Genomic DNA, 6000 nt, shown 5'->3' with positions numbered 1-6000 from the left:
TTTTTCTGTGCTAATTTCTTCACCCAAGCCCACTTTCAAACAATTAATTGGTGAGCTTTGTGGCAACATTCTCGTACCTATTAGAATTTCGTCTTGCAATCCAAGGAGGTTTACACCTCCTGTATTTCTCAGCAATTAGATTTTGCTTATCAAGCAAATGGGTTCAAGAGCAACATCATTGCACTGTGTTTATGGAGATAGGTCTTTAAAGCACGAAAAATGACGTGTTATGTTACTTCTGCTGCTGCTGTGGCTACTTTGCCTGCATAACATTGACTAAGGAGATGTCAGAAACACTGTTAAAGAGCAGAGATCTGTCTAACTTTCTTCTCTCCCTCTCTCCTTCCTTCAGCAAGGACCTACAGAGCAACTCTCATACCCCAGGCACTAGACATAAGGTAATATTTCTAAAATTCCCCTAATATTACATATAACTGTATAATAATATATCATCTTATGTAAGTACATAGCTATATTATATAAACATATAAAATACATAAATATTTATATATAAATAAATTATAAACATATATTTGATCTATGACATATGTATCAATGTTTACTATTTGACAGGCACTGTTCTAAGAACTCCACACATAGGAACCCTTTTAATCTTCTTTCATTTTCTAAACAATCTCTTTTCTTTTTTTATTGTTTTTAATTTTTAATTTTGTGGGTACATCATAGGTGTACATATTTATGGAGTACTTAATCACAATGTAACATGATAAATACATTTTAAAGATGAAGAAATTGAGGCAATATGCCATCATATGACTTTCCTATTATCATGCAACTACTTATTAGAAGAGAAAGGAACTTAACCCAGGCCTCAGAATCACTACAATATTCAATAGCAGACAAATCTCAAAAATCAAAAACAAACTAACAAAAAAGAAGCATTACACTGTGCTGCTAATCCATTTGTGGAATATCATGTGAAAAATAATTACAAATTATGGTTAATGTGATGATTGATACGTTTTAGGATCTTACAAGGAGTTCAGTCCAGTTCAATGGCTATAGTGAGAGAAGGCGTCTCTGAGGAAGGGATGTAGCAGCTGAAATTTGAGGATGAGTTGGAAGTAAGTGGTTTTGGGAGGAGCAAGAGGAGATCAGAGGCAGGTGTCAGGCAGAGGGACAGTAGGTATGCATTTGCCCCAAGACTCAAATGGAGACTAGTAGACTCTGTGCCTGGAAGAACAACCTGTAGAGATGGTGCAGTTAGGTTAAAAACAGTAAGGTCATGCTTTGTGAGTTTTTGTTTTTATTTCTGGTAGGCAGAAAATGGCCCTTAAAGTGACTGTGAATATGTTACCGCATGTGGCAAAGGGACTTCACTATGTGATTAAAGGTACCATGGACCTTGACAAGGGGAGAGTATACAGTTGCACCCAATTTAATCACCTACGTCCTTAAAAGCAGAGATTTTTTCAGCTTTGGTCACAAAGAAAAATGTGACTACAAAAATGAATCAGGAAAGAGTGACGTTCATGGCTTTGAAGATGAAGGAATGGGACAAAGCCAAGGATGAGGGTGGAAATATCACTTATAATAAGAAACAAATCCAATCGTGTGTTTTAGAAAACATGCATGACATAATGTAGTAGTCATAATATTTGAGTTCTGTCAACTCAGAAAGTTAGATGTTTGCCTGAAAAAATGGTATCACTTCTGTTCCATGGAATTGAACCCTTGGAAAAGGAAGGAAACAGATTTCTCCTCTAGAGACTACAGAAAGAAATCAGGCCCTGATAACACCTTGTTTGTAGCGCAGTGAGACCAAGTCAGACTTCTGATTCTAGAACTGTAAGATAGTAAATTTGTGTTGTGGTCCTTTGTGACAGCAGCAATAGGAAATTAACACATGTCATAGGAAGCTATTGACAGCTTTGAGCAGAGGAACAGCACTATCAAAAATTTTCTAGAAACTTCAACAATCTTTTATTACCAAACTTGTGCAGGGTTAATGCTTTCACCTGGAGAACAGCAAAAATGACATCCTAACAAGATCAAGGGTTGGGGGTGAAAACCCAATGAAGACTGTCTCTTAAAAGAAAAGCATTGAGAAAAAATACATATCTGCGTAAGCATTGTTTTAAAAACTGAAACTTCCTAGTGTGGCAGAAAAATATCCCAAAGTGATTTCAGTCTACATAAAAACAGCATGTGGCAGTCCATGCTGCCTTAAAAATTCCAACTTAGACTAACCCTAGGAGAAAAATCATCCTCCATTAAAAAAAAAAAAAATCGCTTTTTCCCTTGTCCTTGTTTGGATTCCATGAAACATTCAGAGAATAACAGGATAACAACACCCAGCCCACTTCTCTCACTCCCTATCTGTTAAGGCTCATACTCAGGACTATTCCTCAGGAAGCTTCATCTCTACTACAATCAAAAAATTGATTCCTAATTTCTGGGCCAGAGTTCTAGAAACTTGCAAAACACCTTCCTGCTTCCTTCAAGGAGAAGCCTGAGGGATTTTTGAAAGATCAAGGGGACAGTGTATCTGGCTGCAAATGGAATGCCTGCTGGGCTGGTTCCAGGGGAGCCTTTCTCAGAAAAAGCACCCCAACACCTTATTACTGAAGGTCTAATCCAGCAGGAAAAACCAAGAAACAGTAGGCATCAAACTACGGCTATACCAAAAATGTGCACCTCTCCAACCTTTAACCATGACAGTAAGGGAGGTGACGAACGCAGAATAAGTATTTGATATCATCTGTCCTTTGTGAAGTTTGCATATTTTGGGCCAAAGCCATGTTGCAGAGAAAGACATTTGGCCAAAGAGTCGTCTTTGCTGTATCTGGCTGTATAAAGCTGCCATTTCTGGGCATCCTGGTTCATGGCTGCTTTATGGAAGCTTTGTCCCCTTATGCAGTGTACTTAAGAATTAACAGGGAAATTTTCCATTCTCCTTCATAACTGGCAAATACTTCAACAGCAGTTTCTCAAAAACCACCAGTGGAGAAGGACCACCCCTCAAGTTGAGGATCCTAGCTCCTTCCAGTTGATGGGCTTCTTGCCAGACTTCTGTAGCAGCTTACTGGTCTTAGAAAAGTGTCTACATCCAAAGAACCTCTATACTCAGACAACAGGAAGGGATGAGCCAGCTGCAGAATGTGGTGCTGTTTCCTATTCATGGCATTGCCCTTCTTCTGAGCACAAGAGCCCCAGAGCAAGAAGAAAGGCTGTGCGAGTTCTGATTTAGCTAAGACTCAACTGCATCAGTGAGTTGCTCCCAGCCTCTCTCCTTATGAGAACTGTCTTGATGGGCCGGAATAGTACGGCAGCATTGAGTAGAAGAACCCCTATTCTTGATTTATCTTGGTCCACCCAGATAAATCTCCATGGCGAGGGTGAACAAAACGATCTACGTCTTCAGACAACAGTTTTTAAAGGTTTTCTGAAATGGGCAGAAGTGGAACAGGTCTTTGCATGTGAAAGCAGAGCCTGTGAGCTTGACTGGGTCCATGATATGGATGAGAAATGTCACATCTCTTATGTTACACATCTGGGTATAGGTGAAAACTTGGTGTGGGGGTGGATAAATAATTTGTAACATTACATTGTTAGCAATCTTTGGATTTATTCTGCACAAACAGCCTTATAAAATACTATTTCCTGAACTGCACTGAGGTGTTTCTTCCAACTCACACCAAAACCCATGGGTAGTTGTGAGCCATGAGCCTGTGCTGAGCCATGAGTCTAGGCAGAGCACTGGCCTTCTCCTCTGGATATGAACCAACTACTCAGTGCTCAGCAGTGAGGAGGGTAATATACTGGCCTCATCCTGCCCGGCCCTGGCTTTCTTGGTGGTGTGGGCCTCTGCATCTCAGTTCTCATAAGCTACAGCTGCCATGTAAGTCCCCAGGTCAGCTGGTTTGGGGCTGTGGGAATGTCATTTCCCAGCCAGGCTGGGAGAGAGGAAGCAGTAGAATGTCTTCTGGCCATTCATCCTGGAGCTGAGGAAGGAGCGAATGACACAGCCCAGGGACCCACAAGCCTTCCACTGACTGTAGCAATCAGCAATTCAAAAAATGTTTTAATTAGTTGCATATTTTTATCTGGGTCTCACACTATTTCACTGTGATTTGGGGGTTGTGATGGTTAATTTTATGTCAACTCGACTGGACTAAGGGATGCCCAGATAGCTGGTGAAACATTATTTCTGGGCATCCCTTAATGTCTGCACAGGTGTTTCTGGAAGAGATCCACATTTGGGTTTGTGGATGGAGTAAAGCAGATGGCCTTCATTAATGCAGGGGGGCATCACTCAACTCACTGAGGGCCCAGAGAGAACAAAAGGGCAGAAGAAAGGTGAATTTGCTTTCTGTTTCAGCTGGGACACCCATCTTTTCCTGCCCTCAGATGTCAGCACTTCTGGTTCCAGAGTCTTCAGACTCATATGGGAACAGACACTGCCTGCCCTCCCCATTCCCACCCTTGTTTATGAAGCCTGAGGACTTGGACAAACTGCACCACGAAGATACCTGCTTCTCCAGCTTGCCAGTGGTGCAGATGGCAGGCTGTAGGACTTCTCAGCCTCTGTAATCATGTGAGCCAGTTTCTGCATTTATTCAATTTCTCTGGAAAATCCTAAAACAAGAGTCAAACATCAGCCACATTTTACTACGTTGTTGGCAAAGTTTTCAATTTGGGTTGGAGAAAACTATTTCTCTACATCACAGGAGAAACCGTCCTCATTTCTGTCACTAAACATTTGTTGTCATCAGCCACTGGCACTGATGTCCGACAACAGCAGAGATTTCCAGGGGCCTTGGTGTGTTTCAGTGCTGGCCTAACTTGGAGGACCTTAGGCGAGTGGCATGACATCTCTGGACCTCGGTTTCTCTGCTATAAGATGGAAATTCTGCCAAGGCCTTTTCCACGGATGGGTCATTAGGAAGATTAAGAAAAAAATTGTCCAAACTTTAATCTTGGCATAGAGTAGAGCTCAACAAAAGCTACCTTTCTCTTTTTATGCATAGTTGCTTCCAGAGCTCCAGCTGCTTCTGGATCAGACAATGCAGTAAATGTCTGGAAAACCAGAGCCATGAACATGAAGTAACCTTAAAAATGTAAGGGCCGGGGAGAGTAATGGCCAAGGCTCTCTCAGTAGAAATTTTCTCTTATAATATCCCAAAGTATTATAATGCTCTGTGTCCTCCATTATCCTAGTTATTAGCTGGAGGGCTAATAACTAATAAATAGGAATGAGCTGTTGCTGACAACGGTGTTACTCATGAGCACATGACTGTTGGTTGACAGCTCTGTGCAGGGACAGACAATGGCCTTGTCCCAGTTGAAAGAATTCCATGGTCCAGTGACTTGGGGAAGTAATGGAAGGAGACAACCAGGTAATTGCCACCCAGACACACATACACACACTTTCCATAAATAACCTAGCTGTTCCCTGTATATCTACACGTGATATAATACATTTTTCTTTGTTTCTGATGAATAGACATAAACCTAAAAAAAAGTATCCTGAGTGTGCCTTGGCCACTTTTACTACATAGATAGATTGATGGGTGGTCAAAACTTCAGTACAGATATTAATAGGGTCCCTCTGCCTCTTATAATCTAGCTAAGAGTGAGTCAGGCTATGGAATGTCTGCGTCCTTCAAGAGTCCTCTGATTTTTAGAATCACTTTTGACTCCAGGCACCTTACTTCTGCTGATTTGGAGAATGTTAGGAACCATTTGAGTCTTTCTGGTTTTTAATTGTCCAAACCAACCTGGAAGCCAGAAGGCAAAGGTACCCATGGATGTAGTTGACATAGCTGAGTCGCCCAGCACAGAAAGCAGGGCAAAGCTGAAGATGCTAGTGCAATACGTGAGAATGTGTGTGTAGTCAAGATGCTGTGTGTGCTTGGGTGATAGAGTCCCTTGTGTGTCTGTACAGGATTGGGAGTGCAGTGCAGTGGTGCATCCTGACCAGCGGGAGAGGGAAGGAGCATGGGGTGTTCCCTTCCACGATTCTAACTTCCTTCCTCA

General features: G+C 41.7%; 1 pseudogene; it reads right to left on the bottom strand.

Moving 5' to 3' along the window:
• Positions 1–2982: 2982 nt before the first annotated feature.
• LOC105714101 (uracil-DNA glycosylase-like) overlaps positions 2983–6000 on the bottom strand; it is a 29101-nt pseudogene continuing 26083 nt past the window's right edge.

Source organism: Aotus nancymaae, unplaced genomic scaffold (assembly GCF_030222135.1).
Source record: "Aotus nancymaae isolate 86718 unplaced genomic scaffold, 86718_ANA_hifiasm-v0.15.2.pri h1tg000030l, whole genome shotgun sequence".
NCBI lineage: Eukaryota > Metazoa > Chordata > Mammalia > Primates > Aotidae > Aotus > Aotus nancymaae.
This window is presented reverse-complemented; position numbering and strand designations above follow the sequence as displayed.